A 22,269-nucleotide genomic window follows, 5' to 3' on the forward strand; every position below is an offset into this window, starting at 1 on the left:
AATTAATTAATTAATTTGAAATCTATGAACAAGTATTTTTTTACCAGTACTCATTGGAAAATTAGTTCAGTTGGCGCATTTCTGCACAATTCTTTCGCGGGCCGGATTTGGCCCGCGGGCCGTAGTTTGGAGACCCTTGCTCTAGTGCAATTATTTCAAGGCATGTGACTTTAAACTAGACTGAAGTTACTCGAGAACAGCGTGCGGAGGAAAATATTTGGATCGAAGAGAGCTGAAGAATTAGGAGGATGGAGAAAATTGCATAACTTTTACTCTTCGCGAAATATAATTAGAATGATGAACTGAAGGAAGATGAGACGAGCCCGGTAGCCGAGCGGTCTAAGACATGAACTGTCTTTTCTCGCTCGAAAGCCTGAATCGTGGGTTCGAATCCCACACAAGACATGGATGTTTGGTATGTGTATGCATTTATTCTGTGTTTGTGTTGTCCTGTGTTAAGGAAGAGGCCTTGCGAGGAGCTGATCACCCGTCCATTGAGTCCTACCGTCTGTAAAATGATCATGAAACTGAGAAAGCAGCATTATGCTCCTAAATGGGAACAAGAGGAGAGAAAGAAGAAGAAAACACGTTGAGTCCCATGTTTTCTCCGAAGTAAAACCTGTACAATTTTTCCAGAACGCGCCCTCTATGTTTTCTTTTATATATTACGCTGCTTTACTGCGCTTTAAACATTAAGGCTTTATAGCGTCGGATGTTGGAATAACTAATAAATGATGAATTATAAAGGATTTGAAAGGAAACGGTTGTTGCCTACGCGACGTATAATTCAACTGTTTGCCTCCCTCACCTCCTCACGAGTGTCGGTCTATCTCGTAATGGCAGTTGGTCTTTTTATATAACCCCGGCACGGACCGCACAGAAAAAATCTTCCATTATTGCGCGTTCTCTCGTTACCGAGGAAACGTTCACAGAGCTGTTCCCTAGCAACAGCTATTGTGCTGTAGCATGTTTACACAGCCGTTACTTAGCACTGGTTGTTTCTACTGCCCCACAATTCTTGCTTTGAGCAAATATGCAAATACGTCGAAGCCCCAATAATTGAAATCTTGTGCCACTTCCCACCGACACGCCTGTTCAGTAATTTGTTACAAGGAGCACATGGACAGAATTTAAGCGTTCATAAACTTTGGGAGATGTACACAGGAAAGACGGGCAGAAACCTTATCAGAGTTAAATTTGCTTTCAGCTGCCATTTCGCCTAAGATGATGGCTTTTCAGCAAATAGGACTCAGTATTCTTTCCGATTATATTTCAGTATGTTTTCAGCAGCAAATTAAGTTTCCTGACATTTCGTGTCATCTCCAATTTCTATGGAACTCTTATCGGCGTTGTTGTGGAGATGCAGAATGCATTTCCATCTGAAATTCTTCCGCACCTAGCAAACTTCATTGAGAGAAAATTTAATTTGTTTGAGTTTGTGTGCCCGTTGAAACAGACTGGAAATTGTTATACTTTCTGAAACTCTCAGAAAATTTGGATATTGGAAGATTCTTTTACCGTAAAATATAAGTTCGTGAGTGCACACTAAGGATCCTTAGTGAAGAATTAGATGCAGTTCAACAACTTAGTCTGGTATCATAGTACGCCTGTTGAATCAGTATAAGGATCGAGGCATGTAGCGTCAATAGAAACAAATGTTGATACTGCCACGTGTTGGGTATGTCACGCGACAGATAAATTCACGTGGGTCTCGAATTCAGCCAGTCTTTATTGGATACTCACACTTATACACCATACAATTATTGTCGCTCGTGGTATCGCGTGACTTCTGCGACGTCTCGACTAGGTTCCAACTGCGTTGTATGAAGGCTAGATCTCAACTGTGGTCCTGTAAAGTCAAAGGCACATTGCGACTGACGGTCAGCCAGTCAGTAAGTCTTGGTGTCGAGCACCATTTGGGGCTCATGACCAGATATTAATTATTACCGTTTGACAGTTTCGGTCTTGTTTCTGTGGGTCGCCTTCTCTGACGAGAGGACGGGTCTGTCTTTTGTATATGCTGTTGGCTCTTGCCAGCGCAGTCTTTCTCGGGTCCGAGTCCCTTGGGGTTCGCGACCATATTTTACTGTCTCAGAATTGAGACTTCCCTTTTCGTCGCTTCCTACGACTCGCAGGGTCACGGTGGAGGTGTTCGACCCCGCCTCCACGAAGTCGAAGACACATTGCGACTGACGGTTAGTCAGTCAGTAAGTCTTGGTGTCGAGGCCCATCTGGGGCTCATGACCAGATATTTATTACTGTTTGACATTTACGGTCTTGCTTTTGTGGGGCGCCCTCTATGACGAGAGGACGGGTCTGTCTTCTATATATGCTCCTGGCATATATATATATAACCTGCTCCACAGAGCGTGGAGGCGGCGCTGTGGAGGTGCAGAATGCATTTCCATCTGAAATTCTTCCGCACCTAGTAAACTTCATTGAGAGAAAATTTAATTTGTCGCCGCCTCCACGCTCTGTGCTCTCGACTTATATAGGCGTTCTGCGGACCGGATACGAGACACCATTCGCCAAGGTCCGACCTCACGTGTTCGGCAATCCGTTGCTTCGGGAACGATCTCTGTAGATTACGGCGGTGACGTGTTTCGTCTCATCCGTTGGCACTCAACGGCCTTCTGCTGTTCATCTCCGGGGAAACGCGTTCGTTGTTTCGGCATTGTCTACACAACGGCTCGCTGTTATTGCATTACCATGGAAGTATCTACTCCAAACACGTTACAATACGATAGTGCCTAAATACAGAATATTGTTGCGATGACTGCATACTTTTGTATACATTTTATGTACCTTGTTCGTGGGTTTGCCTATACAATGTGTGACGTACCCTTACAGAGGGTAGCAGCGGCCCAAACACAGGATCGTGTTCTGTGATGGTTCAGTGACTCATGACTGCTTAGATATGTGAATGAAAGTGAGTTACTCACTCACTGATGTCTGGAAACGATCAGCAGTGCGGAGGTTTTATGTGCTGAGTTCTTGCGGTTCTGATTGAGTGTTTGTTTATGAACCTGTCCACAGACACTGATGTCTGACTTAACGATTATTTTAACCATTAAAATATTCCACAAACTGAATGTCTGCTCCGTACTTAGCCAGAACTGGTGAGTCTGAAATGAAGTGTCTGTTCAGGTTATAAATTAACGTGTGGACATTGAATGATGATACATTTTGTGGTTTCTTTTTGCCGACGTCCACTGCAGCGTTTAATATAAACTCCGTTCCTTCAGTGGGGATATTTTCAAATCGGCAGGTTGAATGAACTCATTTAGCGCTACGGAAGCTTGAACTTACGTATATTAATCTGTAGCACAAATGTAATTCTTATGGAGGTTTAATGCATGTAAACGAATGTTTATTATTAACACGAAATTGTGGTAAAGTTAAAATATTTGGGAACGACGCTAACAAATCGAAATTGCATTCATGAATAAATTAAGAGCAAGTAAAATGTACAGAAGTAAGATTATTCTTATTGTTTTTTATGGGTGTGAAACTTGGTCTGTTACATTAAGAGAAGACTGAGGATGTTTAGAAAATGGTGTTGGCGAGTATTTTTGGATCTAAAGGCGAGAAAATAATAGGAGGTTAAAAGGAATTTAAGAAAATATGTGCTCCTTGCTGAATATTTTCTGGATGATCCAGTCAAAGAACATGCCTGTGTAATAACATGTATCACTCACTAGAGGGAAGAGAATTTAAAGACTTTTTGTATGTAAGTCTGATAGATGGAACCACTTGGAGGATCTAGGTATAGATGTGAAAAAAAAAAGTAAAGCTATCCCTCTTAACAGGCCGTGAAGACCCATAGGGTTATGAGACGTCGAAGCTCCCACAATTTCTAGACAGTCAGCTCACAGATGGTGGTGAGGTTGTCAGCCTTACGTGCCGGCTGTCCTTTACTCCCAAGAAGATTACTGGTACTCATTTCTGTTAGAGGCTGAGTCGACCCGAGGACCATGGTGAGGCTGGAAGTATTAGGTTAATTGAAAAATCCATTGACCTCATTGGGAATCGAAGCTGTTGCCTTCCGGCTTGTAGCGTAGTGCCTCAATAAACTACGCTACCGCGTACCCCCGGCGTAGTTGCGAGGGCAATGTTACATTAGATCTTAATGGAATAGGATAGGAGAAGGTGGACTGGATTCGTCTGGCTCACCAGTGACGGCCTTTTGTGAACACGGTAGCGAACATTTGGTTTCCATGAATTACTAGGGTTCCTTGAGAGCCGAACAACTATTAGCTTCTAAAGGACTCAGCTCCATGGAATTAATTAATAAAAAGTTAATATTTTTTTTTCTGTGGCGCTACAACCCCAATTTGGGCCTAGGCCTACCTCCATGAAACTCTCCGTTTCACTTTGGTTTACTAGATCTTAAACATTCGGTAGGACTCCTTGGGCGAGTGATCAGCTCGTCGCAAGGCCTCTACCTGTAGACAAACACAGAAAAGCGCATACAAACATCCATGCCCTGAGTGGGATTCGAACCCACGATCCCGGCTTCCGAGCGAGCGAAGCCAGTGCATGCCTTAGAGCGCTCGGCTACCGTGACCGGCTAAAAAGTTAATATACCACACATAAAAAGGTAACTTTCCTGGCGAGACAGAGGAAAATGGTGGTGGGGACTTACCAGGCCAACGGCCTATTACGTCTCTTTCGCGCATGGAAGTTATCCACGATCTGAGCAGTGCTCATTAACCTCGGGCTTGAGGGAGAGGATTCATTAATTCACAGCAGACAAGTTACTCCTGGGCGAATTTTTATTTTCTGATTAATTGTGAATTGCATATTGTTGAAAAGGTTTTAATGGATGCCAGATTGGAATTTTTACGAATTTAAACCGGTAAGGCTGAATGACAAGCACACAGTAGCAATTTGGAACTTGGGAAATATCTCAGAAGTGGCTGTAAAATTTTCTGTTTCCTTTATTGCAAAGGGAGAGAGATAAATGCGTGGACCTACGAAACCCCAATTTCTCTCTATCACACGCATGCGCGTCATAGGGTTAATCAACTTTCTGCAGTATAGCAGTCCGCTTCCCGGTCTCTCCCTTTATTTATATCACTTTCTGTGAGTGCACTCAGACCGGCCACATGTCAGGATTTGTCGGCACATAAGCCATTGTAACGCATAAAATGCTTGTGAGATGTAATCCGGAAATGAGTAGCGGGAACTCTAAATTACAGGCTCGTATAATTGAAAACGTTTTTCTTTAAGTCAGAAGCCATTCATGCATCTTATCGTCGATTATATTATGGAAGCAGATGATTTCTATTCACATAATTCAGTTTCAGATATTATTGCAGCTCACTTGAAGATGTTGTCGCCGTCTGAAATATATTATCTTGAACATGAGGATCCCCAGAGGCAAACTATGTGGATTGTGAACCCTTTTGTTGAACACAAAGAGACAGCCCTTTCCCATGAAGAAACCCTTCAACTTATAGAATTATCATCGTACAAAGGACTGGAAAGTACTTTTAATAATACGAGTAATTCGAAATTATGGATAAGAATGAAAAATGAATATCCAAATTTACATGAAATATCAGTGAGGTTTCTTCTTTGTTTTTCCACCACATATCTTTGTGAAACTGCATTTTCTGCCATGACTGTGTTTAAGACGAAACAGAGGAACTGCCTGCAACTTTCTGTCTCCGTTTGGCTCTCACTTCAATTCATCCCAGAATTAATAAGCTAACGGACGGAAAAGAGAAACAGAAGTCTCACTAGCCTAACTAAAACCTTCCAAACTCAGTTGTGATAAAAGAAACAAAGTTTAACTTTGCAATAACTTTTAATTGCTGTGTTAAAATTCTGCGTCTTTAAAATCAAAATATTAATTAGTGTTGGAAGTAGTGTTTAGAATTGAGAGATTTATACATTTTTATTTATCAAATTATATACTTTACTTATATAATTATTTGGCGTGTGTATGTGATAATAAGTGTTTCGCCAGCAAGTTGACATCCTTCTGCTTCTTCCCCTAGTCAGCTGACTTCTATGGTGAGTTTTTTTTTTCCTTGGCGCTACAGCCCCAGTGGACCTAGGCCTACCTCCATGAAACACTCCGTTTCACTTCGGTTTTACTAGATCTTGGACATACGGTAGGACTCCTTGGGCGGGTGATCAGCTCGTCGCAATACATAAATATTTTTCTCACTGCCGTTTTTCAAACCAACATCATTAAAATCAATTTAACAATACAATAATCAATTTTACGCTGAATAACATAAGTTTTTGGTGATCAACATGGAATATGTCAAAGAAAATTAGCACAAATTAATTTAATGTTGTTGGTCTGAGGAAATTACAAAATGCTACATGCTTTCATTAGTCCAGTGATTGATAACTAATTTAAATGTAATTTTATGTTTGTCAAAATGCCACACCGTATACATAAGTGTACTAATACTCTTTATGATTATGCTATAATTAATTACTAATATTACATTAGCTTAATGCATGAACCTTAACAAAACTGGAAAGGTATTTACAAGTAAATGTGTTGGGACTGGGCCCTCGTCTTACAGAAAAAGAACTTACTGGGCTGCGGTCTCATAAAGGTTGAGAACCACTGCCCTAGGCAATCGTCTCACAGATGGCCGTAAGGTTGTCAGCCTTACGCGCCGGCCTTTAACCCCCATAAATATTTATGATACTCACTTCTGTTAGAGGCTGAGTCGACCTCAGGGCCATAATGCAGCTTGAAGGATTAGGTAAATTGAAAATATCCACCTCATCGGTACTCGAACCCGCGACATTCCGGCTTGTAGCATAGTGTCTCAACCAACTACGCTACCGCTTGTCCTAAAATATGATTTATTGTACAAAAACTCGTTACAAGACAAAATATAACACGCTAAGCTCTATAACTTTTATTTGAAACACGCTTCTATATAGTATTTGTTTAACAAGAATGAAAAGATTTTGTTTATAGAACTTCGAAGGTCCGTACCCATGCCCTGGCTTCTCAATGTGGATCCTTGGGTTCAGTTCCAGGTTACTTCTTTTGAGATTCTTGGTGGACTAAGTGACACTTGAGAAAGTTATTCTCCTGTTTAGTGATCCTTCCACCATTTTTCCTCACCCGTCTCTCACCATCCGCTGAAGATTGCGATGGTCATGACCAGGAAGCACATCGCATCCTCCGCCTTACAGTTCGGGGCTGTTTACAGACTAAGAAAGTGTTATGACGGTGAAAAATATCTGTCTTAAAATGTTACGCCTTTTCAGCATCCTTCAATATGAAAACGTATTTTTTTTTTGGAATGACGTGTGTGTGTGTGTGTGTGTGTATGTACGTGTATATCTCTGTTTGTCAGCAGACATGTGCGCCTGCGCTAGCGATACATCTTAATCTTATTGAGTATTTGAGAGTTGTGCGTCTTAGGTCATTGTCCGATAAATATAAACATTGTAGCTCCAAAATAGAGTTCCTTCGAATGGGTTGAAAATAATAAAATCTACTGCTTCCTTAAATGCGGCCGCAACGATTTTGTTTATATTTCAGGCAGTTCTGGAGGCAGTTTCTCTAAGTAAAAGTACGCAGGTGATGTCTTAAGGAAGGTACATATGTTCTGTATGTGAGGAAAAACATTTTATGTCTTTGAACCGATATCTTCGTGCGAGAACATGCAATGTTACGCATGGTGTCATATGCTTTCTGTCTGTAAAAAGTAAGTAAAGCTATCCCTGTACCAGGCCGTGAAGGCCCATAGGGTTGTGAGACGTTGAGGTTGCCACATGATCTAGACAATCGGCTCACAGATGGCGGTAAGGTTGTCAGCCCTACGCGCCGGCCGCGCTTTACTCCCAAGGAAAATTATTTAATTAATTCCTGGTACTCATTTCTGTTAGAGGCTGAGTCGACCCCAGGGCCATAGTGCGGCTGGAAGGATTAGGTCAATTGAAAAAAAATCCAATGACCTCATCGGGACTTGAACGCGCGACCTTCCGGCTTGTAGCATAGCCCCTCAACCAACTACGCTACTGCGTGCCCCCGCTTTCTGTCCGTAATAAATGAATATTGAGGCCAGTGAAGCTGACAGAATTGCAGAGGATACTTTAGGAAATCTTGTGACTTTTTTTTCGGTAGTACTTCTCACTAAACTATTCCTAATTCAACTCTCCAAATATAGGGAACAGTATCGGTCTCGGTCCGTTCGTCATTTCTCTCTTAATGTGTCAGTCCTGTTGGAAAGTTTTCTTTCGGCTCTGCACTAGAATTATGGCCAGGAAGTTTGTTTGAATGCTGGAAGCTTCTGCAAAGCAATTTATCGGACGGATGGTATGGGGTTGGAAATAGGGTTGAACAAACATAAATTTGTGGGCTGCCAGTAACGGCTCAGCGAATTTTTGTATTAGCAGCGTCATGCTTCCCACCGTGGGGCCCGGGTTCGATCCCGGGTCTGGTTAAGTGGGATTTGTGGTGGACAAAGTGGTGCTGGGGCAGGTGTTCTCCGAGTACTTCCGTTTCCCATGCCAATCTTTATTCCATGATCTAATTCTTGTGCGTAATGGTGTTAAGTGCACATATATTTGTTTTAAGTCTTTATAATTTTGGAGGAGTGGCTTACATTCGTTCGTATGCGGTATTATCTTCCTGCAGCAAAGGGCCTTGCGTGTCCTAGACGTACATTCTGTTTATTACGTTCCGCGAATGTAGTTGCGTCGGAGTCTAGGTTATATATGTTAACCAACTGTTTTATTTGGTTATCATTGCACAATTGCTATGCACGTATTTGTCTTATGATTTTGTTCGTTTGTTGGTTTGTGGCCTGTGGCTTTCCTGAATGTTTTTGTTTTTCGCCCATGAAACTGTCTTGTTTGTTCCTTTTATTGGTTCTGTTATCCATTCTGTCTTTTGCCCCTTATTTGTTTGTTTTTTCATTCTTAGTCCTTTCTAATGGTTTGTTTGTTTCGGTCTCTACTAATTTCTCTCCTTCTTCAAATNCAGAACTGACTGTGAATAGCCTTCGCCGCGCCTCATGTAGCCTCGATCGGACCATACGGAAAACGGCCGCGTAATAGGCACCCTCTTTGCCTGGCGCTGTGTTGCTATGTAACGCTAGCGGAGGTAACCGCTGTTACTATCGTAACGTCGCCGCTGTTGACTCGCGTTGCCTAGCGACCGCGATATCCCTCGGTGACGTCACCGCGGAGGGGAGTGGCGGGGCGGGAACTCGCCTATTACCGTAAGAACGCGAGCGTTACGTTACCGCCACGTACCGCTGGGGAGGTAGGGGTCAACATGTCACANCTAGGTTATATATGTTAACCAACTGTTTTATTTGGTTATCATTGCACAATTGCTATGCACGTATTTGTCTTATGATTTTGTTCGTTTGTTGGTTTGTGGCCTGTGGCTTTCCTGAATGTTTTTGTTTTTCGCCCATGAAACTGTCTTGTTTGTTCCTTTTATTGGTTCTGTTATCCATTCTGTCTTTTGCCCCTTATTTGTTTGTTTTTTCATTCTTAGTCCTTTCTAATGGTTTGTTTGTTTCGGTCTCTACTAATTTCTCTCCTTCTTCAAATTCTTTGATTTTTTATTTTCTTCCGTCTTTCTTTGTTTCATTCTCATCTCCTTTCTTTCTTTCCCATTTTGTTTCTTTGATTGTTTATTTCTCTCTTCAATTTCCTAATCATTTGTTTGTTTCATCATCATTTTACTATCTTTCTCTGAGCGTTCCTTACTGCCATTCTTCCCTTCTGTCTGCGCCCGTGGTGCCCTGGCATTACTCAGATGAGCCCGAACACGGCGCGTTGTGTGTGTGTGTGTGTGTGTGTGCAGTACTACACGTGATTCGAGCGCTCGCCTGCTACGGCCAGCCGAAAAATAAATACAGTTCCGTTCCATACAATCCAGCGTTTAGGATCACACAGTCGTGAAAATTCTCTTTTAAAAGCAGGTTTTCGTTTGAATTACTGACTGTTCAGATACGTTCCTGGTTGCTCTATATAGAAATAGATGTGAACAGTTTCTCTGCCGCATTACAGAGACTTTTGTGCTGCCCAAGAAGTTAAATACGGCATGGTATATTTTATAACTAGTCTCTGTATGTGTGTGTGTGTGTCTGGCGTTGTACAGCACAGCGGGTAAAAAACAAAACATTCCGGAATCCGCGGCAAGGAGTACTGCTCGCTCGATGCGAGACACCGTTGTACCCAACATAGTTGCCAACCATTCATCGTCATGAATCATCCGGCAGAAGAAACATTGACCTTCCAAGAAAGAGATGTTTGCACATGACTTAAGTTCCAGTAGACCTGCTGCTTGACATATTTTGTGTGGATTATTTTGCGACACTTGAGAAATACACTCCCTTAATGGAGAGACCACAAGCTGGCCATTTTTTTAATGCTAGTGGGGTGAAACTAAGTCCCTTGTACTGCGGCCACTTCTGGCCTATTGTACCAGCCCCAGATGATAGGTGAGGATGATTGTGAAGCTATTGGTGAAATGAAGATTGGCAGGGGAAACCGAAGTACTTGGAGAAAACCTGTCCCAGGGCCACTTTGTCCATCACTAATCGGTCAATCTAAGCAAAAAAAATATATATATGTACATGTATCCTATTCCTAACAGTTTCCGAGAGATAGCTATTTAACTGTACAGTTCCAAAATTCTTGATAAGAAAAGAATATTACGTACTGCCTTTCTCCCCTGACACAATATCCTATACCTGCTCTAACCTTGCTCCTGTCCCAGACCCTTCCCCTCTCCCTCTCCACTGAATTCCCATGTAGACCTGTCCCTTCCTTTCCTACTCTCATATAGCTGAGTTTACTTCTGACATTAGTCTGCTCGCACCTGCTCTCACTGCCTCTTCGCTTGCTGATTTTCTTATTTTTCCTTCTACCCTGAAGACGGAGGCGATACGTTCCTCCGAAACGTCGGTTAACACCACATCTACACGGCGCCACATCCCAGAAGACTGCTTTATTCGTAGTCACCGCCGTGAAAACCTCAAATCTTACACCGTTCTTCTATTGTTTACCGGCCGCTGCCTAGCAACGGAAACTGTACGGTTGCCTGTTCTGCGGTCGCCGTCTACTGGCGGGTCTGCATGCCACAGTACGTGGTAATAATAGCGGTCAGATAATTATGATATAACAGGAATATTAATAGAGCAACAACGAGAATAATATAAAACTCACGTCTTAAGGTTCGGCCACACAGAGCGCTACGTACGCTATGTTCGCTATACGAACAGAAAAATATCTCCCTTTATTGCCAGTGTGACTGGCCACACAGACTTCCGTACGCTACGTACGCTATGTTCCCTATGTTACCTGCGTCGCAGAGTGTACACAGCGTACGTAGCGTACGTAGCGAACATAGCGTAGTGTGGCATGTGGCCGAACATTTAAAGGGCCAATACAGAGATTGTATATAATACCCCCCTCCCCCGAACTATCTAACAGTAGACGAAATGAAGGCATGGAACGTGAGCGACACCAAGCACATATTTCGGAGTGGCGGCCGGAAACAAAGACCCCGAATGACACTTCCGTCCCTATCTTGCCACTTCATCTACCGCGATACGCTCGTCATTTGTCCAACACCTCTGCACCCCATCAGAGTTTGGGGTTAATTTCATTTATATTGTCTCTTTGGTGGGAAATGAAATATTATGACGTCAAAATTAATGGAGTATCACTTACGCGTTTAAAAGGCGTTGCAGATCAATACAGCCCTCCAGTGTGGCGGTGGTTGGAGTACTGACTTGTATTTAGCTGTCATATTGAAAATGAGTGAATCTATTTGAATGTACTGACGTTAAACTGTTCAAGTTAACTGGGGGCTCCGAAGGGACTGGTGCAGGACTAACGCTCTAAGTTTACATTCGGGATATTCTCGGATAGAACCTCGGTTAGGCCTCTTGAGGAATTTCGTGACTATTCTAAGTTAAGGCCATGACATCTTCCTTCCAGATCCCTTTCAATTCATCTATCATCTTGACATTTACGCGATACAGGGCTGAGTCTTGATACGGACACCATTGCAACATAATGTGCGAATAGGAAAACTGTCTATTTAACTATGTCTCCATAGCCCTTTGTTGAACCTTGGCTGTCTTATTCAGTTTCTTAATCTTGGTCTGGGGATGAGCCCGTCTTAAGGCTGCTACCTATACACAGGACAGCGCAAACATAGAATAAACGCACACAGACACCCATGCCTCGAGTGGAATTCGAACCAACGATCCCAGTGTTCGAACGGGCGAAGATAGTTGATGACTTACACTGCGCGGTTACTGTGATCGGCTGTTTCGGATAATCAGTTTTTGAATATATGCAGTGATATTAGCAGAAAACTGGGGGTATTTGTATGTACATTTGTATTTCTGAAAGATTGTGTCTGTGCGTGTCTGCCCGTCTAATAACTTCAGAGCAAAAATGTGCCTACCTGATGCATAATAAGACTCTATAACTGCACAGCATGCACTCAGTAGGTTCCTTCGTCAAAAGAAACAAAGACTACGGCGACTCTTCCCTTATAATAAACAAACATTAAATTCACAAGCAGCTGTTCTCTCTTAGATGAAAAATAAAATCAGTATCAAGTCTGCAATATTTACTGTTATTACAAAAAAATTATAGAATTTTTTTCAGTTGTGCCTCGGGGGTGAGCATGCGGTAGCATAGTTTGTTGAGGCACTATACTATAAACCGAAAGGTCTCGGGTTCAATTCCCGATGAGGTCATTGGATCTTTCAGTTGACCTAACCCTTCCAGCCGTATTATTACCCTGGGTTCGACTCAGCCTCTAACAGAAATGAGTACCAGGAATCTTGCTGGGGGGTAAAATGTGCAGCCGGAGCGTAAGGCTGACAACCTCACCGCCATCTTTGAGCCGAATATCTAGAAAATATGGGAGCCTCGACGTCTCACAAACCTATGAGCTTCCACGGCCTGTTACGGGGATAGCTTTACCTTAGCGGCTTACATCGTTGTGACGTCATTAAAAAGAACCGGGTTCTGTTTTCGAGGTGCGATGGGAACCGGCGCTGCAGTACCGCGGTGCTTGTTGGATGCACAGGATGCCTGCTCAAGGGATCACGTATAGGCGCAAGTACGTCCCAAGATTACGTGCATTCGGACACTCATGGGCAGTACCAACATTTAAACTAGATTTTCTTAACACCACCTCTTAGAAGCCAGGGCCTCCGCAGTGACCGCTGCTTCTCTCCATACATCATGACTCAGTCAGCCACGCTGCTTACTCCTCTGTCATGAAGAGCGAAGCAGCAGGTTCCAGCGAAACGTCGGTAGCTATTCACCAGACGTACAAAGCCCCACATTCCGGAAGACGGCGACCTTCATATTCAACGCCATGAGAACTTCAGGTCTAACCTTCACTTTCCCGCCGCGGCGGCCCGGGATACATCCCAGGTCAGATGATGTGGGATTTGTGGTGGACAAAGTGGCTCTAGGACAAATTATCGCCGAGTACTTCGGTTTCCCCTGCCAATTCTCATTCCGTCGACTGCTCCACACGCGTCATCTATCATCCGTGGCTGGTACAATAGACCAGCTAGTTGCCAACGTGTCAGGTGGACACAGCCTCTTTGTGCTGACTGCCCTAGGCGGCTCGCCGTATCTCTGTATGCAGTAACAGTGTTATGTTCTGCGTGCGGCTGTGGTAACAACGCGCAGGTGCTAGTTGCAGGAAAAGAGGTTAAAAATTGAAGTTGTCCTGCGCTTAATTAATAAAGCAACACGCCATGAAGACATATGGCGGAGTGGCTGTATAGATCCACTTATTCTTGACCTGGGCACTAGATGGAGATGGGTGGTCAGCTTCACGCCACAGCCACTTAACCCCCAGGGAAATTGCTCCCGGTATCCATTGGATAGGAGGCTGGGTGGGCTTCAGTGCTGGTCTCGACTCTATAGGGAATAGAAAATCTATTGCTCATGTTAGGAATTGAACTTCGACCGTCCAGCCCGTCGCTATACCGACTAAACTGTGCTTGTTCCAGGCAGTGTTTTGAAATTCTGTGTCAGGTATGTCTGCCAACAATAGTCTCTCTGTCGTCATTTTCATGACAAATGTCTACGTCAGAAGAACATGTGGGAAACTGTGTGTTACATTGTTTCACTGTTGGGCACTGTGACGTTATGATTGTGATCAGACGGAGCGTATAAACGACGCTGTCAGTTTGTAGACTGTGTATCGTCGGTTGACAGGAATGATGAATTGCAAGGCATTTGTTACAGATCGTTCGTGGTCACGTGTAGGTGCTTTATATAAGTTCTGCAGGGTACGGTAAAAGGTAAAGCTATCCCTGTAACAGGCCGTGGAGGCCCATACAGTTGTGAGACATCGGGGCTCCAACTTTTTCTAGGCAGTCAGTTTACAGGTGGAGGTGAGGTTGTCAGGCTAACGCACCGGCCGCCCTTTACTCTCATGAAGATTCCTGGTACTTATTTGTGTTAAGAGCTGAGTCGATCCCAGGGCTATAATGATGCTGGAAATGAAAAGTGAGGAAACTGCACTCAGGATAGCTGACACCCCGGGAAAGTTTTAAACCGCGCGCCCCCAAAATTCAAGTCTTGAACTTTACCACTACACCAGCCTGTTCTCTCATAGCCCAGATATATTCTGGGTGAACAATATTGTGGTTATGTCAAACGGTGTTATATGCGAATCGTATTTTACTGTTATCTTGCCACGCAGAAAGTTTAATATCAGCAGAGCGTGAAACGTTTAACGTGTCCCGATGTGTGGGAGTTTGCGGGTCGCTCTGCTCCAACGTACAGTCACGTTAAAGATCCACGTTCAGTCACAAACATACCATATTTACGCGTGTATAGGCCGCAGCACAATTTTCAGACAAATTATAGAAAAAACAATTTTCTTGGAATATTATTTCAGGAGTAGAACACCCTATATTACTAATTATGAATATATATTTTTTTAAAATGAAGTGTGATTTCGAATATTTCGAATATAAGCCGCACCCCAGTTTTCCTCTTGAATTTTTGGCAAAAAATGTGCGGCCTATACATGCGTAAATACGGTATGTCGGGTCCCCATGAATAGAAATAGAGCCTCACTTTCCTGAACTAAGAAACAGGAGAAGGAAATTATCGAAATCAATTAATTTTCCCAATAATTGGAGGGTCGTGACCGCCTGAATAGGTTTGCCTCAGTCCCTTTTGTCCACAGGCACGGGTCGCTCTTGGCTTCAACACGTGAACGTAAAGGTAAAAGGCTAAGCTATCCCTGTAACAAGCCGTGGAAGCCGTGGGTTCTTAAACGTCTAGGCTCCCACATTTCCTAGACAGTCGACTCACAGATGGCGGTGAGGCTGTTACGCACCGCCCCCCCTTTCCCTCCGCCCCCCCCCAAGGAAGATTCCTGGTATTCATTTCTGTTAGAGGCTGAGTCGACCCCAGGACGATAGTGCGGCTGGAAGGATTAGGTCAATTGAAAAAAGAATCCAATAACCTCATCGGGAATCGACCCCGCGACATTCTGGCTTGTAGCATAGTGTCTCAACCAAGTACGCTACCTCGTGCCTCCCAATATACGTACAATGACAGAAAGAAAAACGGAGTTCCTATCAGAACTCGTAAAGTCTACTTTCCTATTACATAGATTTATTGTATCCTACAGACTTGTTTTTCGTAAAGAACTTATCACTTAAGGAATACTGTTTTCTGAGATATGACGCCGTATAGTCCAGTCAAAGCACACAGATGCTTCGGTTGAAATAACTGCCTCCATCTCTAGGGTCTAAGAATAACGCAAGCAACCGGCAACACACATATCAGGCAGAGAAATAAGATGATCTGACTGTTTGTGTCTGCTGGGGTCTTGCTTGGCCTACTCTTCGATTCTGAAGATAGCAGCAATACATTCCTCCGAAACTTCACTGGACTTTTATTCCACTGCACGGCTTCAGACCCCCGAGGACAGTACTCCTCATAACAGCTGTGAGAACCTCAAATCCAAGAACATATTTCTTAAGCGCTGATTGGGCGCGCCATAGCTCAAGCGGTTAGTCGCTGGCTTCCCACCGCGGCGGCCCGGGTTCGATCCCGGCTCTGGTCAAGTGGGATTTGTGGTGGACAAAGTGGCGCTGGGGCAGGTTTTCTCCGAGTACTTCGGTTTCCCCTGCCAATCTTCCTTCCACCAATACCTCCACAATCACCCTCAACTATCATCTGGGGCTGGTACAATAGGCCAGAAGTGGCAGCAGTACAAGGGACTTAGTCCCACCCCACTAGCAATAAAAAAATAATAAGCGCTGATATATTCTACTTTAAATTTATCGGATACAAACTCAACGTTCCGTACCGTCACTGTGTTTGAAATTGACCTACAAAGGGTAATTTACATGTAATTGGTATGTATGTTTATGATCGATCTCCGAACTTAATTTCGTAAGCGTAACTCCAATGGTTACTAGTTATTGCCATGAAACCAAAAACTGAAACATTTCCACACGACTGCAATGTTAATATTTAAATTCTAAAAGAAAAGAAACGAGAAAAAGTAAACACCGTGGCAAGTGTTACGGTTTTCTAGCAACTGTTTTAATACTGTGACATGTAGTCCCATTGCCAAGTAAAACTTTGTAAACAGGCGAAAATACAACAGCCGTTGCTAGGAAACAGCTCTGTAGACATTTTTTCCCAAGCAACGAGAGAACACGCAAAATAACCCAGAGGAAGGTTAGGGTCCGCCGTTAAAGCCACTACCAAGCAACGACTAGTGAAAACAGAAGAATTTATGTGTGCTGTAGTCACAGTGAACTTTTGTATGTGTAATTCAGTGACACTGTCGTAGTTATTTGTAGTTACATTCTGTAAGAGTCCAGTAAATCCAGTTACCAATCCAAACTCCGTCTATAGTCACACGCGACAATACATTTTATGGGGGCGCTATATTAAGTGTCGTTAATTTTGCTCCCACCTCACATATTCGCGCGTGAGCCATATTATTATTAGTAGTAGTGGGAAATTGTAAAGTACGGTCGTGGGGTGGTCTCTGACGACATAATATTGTACTAAGTCTCGTGAAAATCTGCCAGCTGGTCTGTAAGTTGGGAGAAGGGACACACACTCACACTGACACTCCCACAAACATGGTGATCTTGTAAGCCTGCTTTCTTTTGTGACGGGAGGAGACGTTAACGAAGGGTAAGGACAGAAACTGAAGCGTAAGAATGCTATTATATTTTACGCGTCTCTGATTATGAACGACTAATTCTTGTTTTATTTTATGATGCTATTTCAAGCGCTTGAGTTTTATAGCAACGAGTAAAGTGTGTTGCATACTGCGTAAGTGAAGAATAAGTAAGGGGGCTATCGTGGCCTATTTAAATAAACTGTCCAGGGATTCGCCTGGAAAATTAAGTATGTGGAAAAACAATAATGATAACCGGTACCTGGATCTAGATTCGAACCGGGTATGACCCAATATAGCGAGTTGTGAGATCCGACTTTACGGGAAAAGCATCCGACTCCTCTGCCATGGTCGCCCGGCTTGTGTGGAAATGCAGGGGTGTAACTTCCAGAGTTCAGGCGTTTGTGTGCTGAATGGCGGAGGTGGGGCGAGGCCCTTAGATAGGATATATATATATATGTATATGGGTAGAATTAAAGGTAATGTTATCACTCTAAGCATCGTACCATTAAGATGTAGAGGGGCGTGGAGGGATATAGGATTTGAAGTTCTCACAGCCGTGGTTCTAGAATGTAACACTGTGTAGTCCGTTGAAATACAACCGACGTTTCGGAGGGACATATCGCCTCCATCTTCAGGATGGAATAAGTCGAGAAAGATATCAGCATTCTTCGGCTTGCTACCTACTTTCACGCTGGTATCTTTCTCGGCTTATTCCATCCTGAAGATATAGGCGATATGTTCCTACGAAACGTCGGTTGATTTTCAACGGACTACTCCGCGTTATATCCCTCATCAGTAGGGATATAGCTCAGAATATACTTTAACCGTTTTCAGCATCACGCTCCGGTAGCTTTATCCCTGTGGATACAGCTCCACGTACAAATCATGTACGAGTCTGCGTGGGATCCAGAACCGAACTAGACTTTCTTTAGGAGAGATGTAATTCTATTCGTGCTCAAAATCGTTCACCGATTGGCCGGTCGTTCTACTAGGAGCCTAGTTATCACGCCTCTGGTTGTTACGCGTGGGATCTTCACAGTGTGTAAAGTGACTGATATCTGTGATCTTTGGTGTGATGTGTTGAAGGAGGTATAAGCACAGAGTTGCATCCAGTGTTCTGCGAGTGATGAGTGAAACGGACACGTGGTTATGTCCTGTGCTCCAGTTATTGCATTATTATTATACGGCTTAGAGTTCTGGTTTATTTAACACTGCAATGAAGGTAAGCTGATTACTGCGATCAAGTTAATTTAATTTACAAACCTGTTCGTATACATATCATTCGAGAATTTCGCACTGTGTAGTCCTGTTGGAAGAAAAGCGGAAAGTACTGCTTCAGGATGGAGTATTTGTGCTTTTTTGATAATTTTTTTCTTACTTTTCTTATTTTTAGGCTTTGGATTTGATTTTATTTCGGACGGAAATTTATTATTATAAATGTAGAATTTGGAGTTCTCACAGCGATAGTTATGAAGTGTTCTGTGTCTGAGGCATAACGCCATGTAATATGTTGGAAGTTAACCCACGTTTCGGAGGAATATATCGCCACTATATCCAGGGTCGAGGAACTTTTATTATTACAAAGCTTATCACACAACGGATACATACTGCAGTGAGTCATATTTTCAGTATGTCGTTAAATATAAAAGGCATCGAAAAATGTTTAAGTTATAAGTTGTAGACTTTACTGGGAACTTATATCTTGGGACATAACAATTTCGTTTCGATATTTTTGTTTTATTTTACTACATTCGTTGAGTTTTATTTTGACCGTTACAAAGACTGATATCGTATCCTTAGTGCATACAATTTCACTTGTCACTTCACACTACATGTTTCGGCATCATTCTGCCATCCTCAGGTGTATTAATCACGTTAAACCATTGTACTGCCTGCCATCAAGTGTCCATTTATAAAATGACATAAAATGTGTTTTCGTCGTTGTTCAATAATAAAATTTTAAAATTTATATACTAAAACTTGCCAAGATCTATCATCTTACATGTCGTATATCAAACTCGTTTGTAATGCCATTCATCCGCTATGGGAGTCGTTCTTCTTATGTTTTAATTGTGTATATACTGTGTCTTATGATGTTCCCTTCTTATGTGGCTGTGTGCGTTTTATTATTATTACATTATTAAAAGACCGATATATCTGACAGCTTGTTGCAGCTGTCGATATTCTGTATGGAGTACACAGTCCGAGACGCATTTGGGAACATTACTTCGCAAGGATTTGTTCTATATAGGCCGGGGTAGCGCAGCCGATAGAGCGAAACGCCGCTTCCAACAGTACTTCCATCGTTGACTAGCAACGGCTCCGGTACTTTTGCGTATTTACGAAGCTGTTGCCTAACAATAGCCGTTGCCCTGTTTGTTTCGCAATCGTTGCCTAGCAACGGGTCTGTATTCCACAATATTTTAATCTTCTCATGACTGTGAGTCATGCGACTCTCTCATCCAGAACTTATCCAGTCGGGGTACTTTTATCCGGTGGTAAAGCGGCAGGAGCGTTTATCTTTCTACACATCTCCATCTGGTGCCTTGGTTATAAATGTGTGGATGGATATTTAATCGCTTGTTACAAGAGTCTTCAATTGCTAGGCTGTATACTGTCGAATTGTAGGATGACTGTCGAATAAAGAATTATAAAGGGTTTGAGAGGAAGCGTTCGTGGTCTGTTCTAGTTCATGTTTCGGCTTTTGCCTGAACGCGCTCAGGGAAGCCACGAAAACGTCACTCATGATATCTTGATATCCCAGCAGATATTTGAACCGAACACCTTCAGAATTCGTGTCAGCAGGGTTACCGTCACGTCAACCCGATAGGTGGAATACATGGAGCTATCCCTCCACTTCTCGATTCGTTTTCATGGCATTGTACTTATTTAATTAAGTACATGGATAGCTTCATACAATTTTTACAACTTATTTCTATATTGTATAGTGGACGCAGTTGAAACCCCGTTTTTATATAACAGAGCCAGGACTACGGGCTGAACGGCTGGGGTTCGATTCTCGGCAAGGAAAACAAATTTTTCTTCTACTCATTATGTCCAGACCGGCTTTGGTGCTCACCCAGCCTCTTGTTCAGTGGGTAGTAGGTCTTTTCTCCAGGAGTTAAGCGGCATGAGCGTGAAGCTGACCACTCACCTCCATTAAATGTCGAGGTGAAAATGGTGGAGTTATACCTCCCCTTCTCCGTTGTCTGCATGGCGTGGTGCTTAATTAAGTACAGATACTTTAATTTTATCATTCAATCTACCATCATGCGGTTGAGAAAGCGTTATTAAATACAAGAAAACTTACTTAACTACTGACATCTGCAAGTTTTGAACATGCATTGCTGAAGTTAAGAGCCGATGAATAAGGAACTGCAACAAACACCCTTTCTCATACTAAAGCTAATTACTACAGGCTAACTAATACTTTACATCCTATGTTGCGAAATCTCGCCTTTGTGGCTGAGGTGAGGCCTATTTGTGGAACCCCCCTCCTTCTCCTCCTTATCCCCTCCCCCCCTTCAAACCATGGCCACCCAGATGTACAGGTCAGTAACACTCTAATGCCTGAAATATGTATATAATCAGTCTAAGCGGTGTACAGTTTGCTCTACTGTTTCTTCATTGGTCGTTGTCTTGTTTCCATGGTTACGACAAGACCAGAAGATTAAAGGTAATATTTCAGTTAGTGCCAGCTTTAGCGGATAGAGGGTGTCGCGTGGTCAGCGCAACGAATCACCATGGCCGTTAATTTCGGCTATTTCTTTGAAATATCTCCTCAATTATCCTCACGAGGCTATGACGCGGCCTTCCTTTTGGCTTTCTCAACAAAATTGTACGTGCATTCCTCTTATCCACTTTCCTGCTACATAGCCGATCCATCTCATCCTCATTGACTTGATCATTCTAATTATACTTGGCAAAGAGTACAAGTTATGAAGCTTCTCGTTATGCAGTTTTCTCCAGCCTCCCGTCACATCATCCCTCAGGAGTCCAAACATTCTCCTCAACACACTGTTCTCAAACACTCTCAGTCTATGTTCCTCCCTCAATGCCAGAGACCAAATTTCACACCCACACCAAACCACAGGCAAAATTATAGTTCTGTGTATTCTAATTTTTACGTTTTTAAACAGCAGAGTAGAAGACAAAATATTCTGGACTGAACGGTAACAAGCATTACCCAAATTCAATGTGTTTTAATTTATTATTATTATTATTATTATTATTATGCTACTCTAACCAGAACGTTTCAAATTCATAGCATGCATATTTAGTGAAAGTGACCTCAACATATTCCCCAGGGGCTGTAAAGTGTAAGATTATACCACTTGAAGAGTTATTTGTGGAAACCGTATCTGGAGACGGCATTTCTCAAACATTCCTGGCAAATTTTCCATGGGCAATCCTCACTTTGGAGCCTCTCAGTTACAATACAATTTTTTTTTATTCGTGTGGCCTTCATAAATACAGTTCTTTCGCTCTAGCAGTGAGCTTAGTAGGTATATGTACAGTCGTAAGTTCATTCTCGTCCGTTGTAACTGTGCAGTCTTCCAGTTGAATTTTCAATGAAATCTTCATTATTTCCTCTGAATCCTATTTCAAAATTGAGTTCCTACCTCACAGAGAACACATCACTTGTTGAGAATCGTGGACTCAGCGCGACGCGTTAACGCACTCATTGCCAGCGACGTTACCCCGGAAACGTTACAGTGTCAGCTCAGGTACCGTAGCTTAGTAACGGCGAGTAAACAGTCGTTGCTATGTAAGGTTTCCAACAACAGTGGATCGTGTAAACAGTTGTTGCTATGTAAGGTCTCCAACAACAGTAGATCGTCTGCTAGCACGCAAGCTAGAAACCGTTCGCTGCCTAGCAACGGCTGAGCAAACAGCTAGGTAAAGACTGCAACAATACGTACAGTGACATGTTTTCTATAGGTCCGACTCTAGGATATATAAGAAGATACATTGAGTGGGAACCGCAGTTTGAGCTCGACACCAAGATTGACTGTCTGACTCACAGATCGTCAGTCGTAGTGTGACTTTGACTTGAAGTTTACGGTTCTAGTTCAGAGTTGAGTTTCAGTACAACGTTGAAAGTGTTA

The 22,269-nt window shown here is 42.9% G+C and overlaps 1 protein-coding gene across 2 annotated transcripts in view; it reads left to right on the forward strand.

Annotated features, from left to right (window-relative positions):
* Nucleotides 1-22,269, forward strand: part of LOC111870895 (transient receptor potential-gamma protein) — a 417,090-nt gene that overhangs the window by 11,485 nt on the left and 383,336 nt on the right. The window lies entirely within an intron of this gene.

The sequence above is a fragment of the Cryptotermes secundus genome, unplaced genomic scaffold (assembly GCF_002891405.2).
Source record: "Cryptotermes secundus unplaced genomic scaffold, Csec_1.0 scaffold709, whole genome shotgun sequence".
Classification (NCBI taxonomy): domain Eukaryota; kingdom Metazoa; phylum Arthropoda; class Insecta; order Blattodea; family Kalotermitidae; genus Cryptotermes; species Cryptotermes secundus.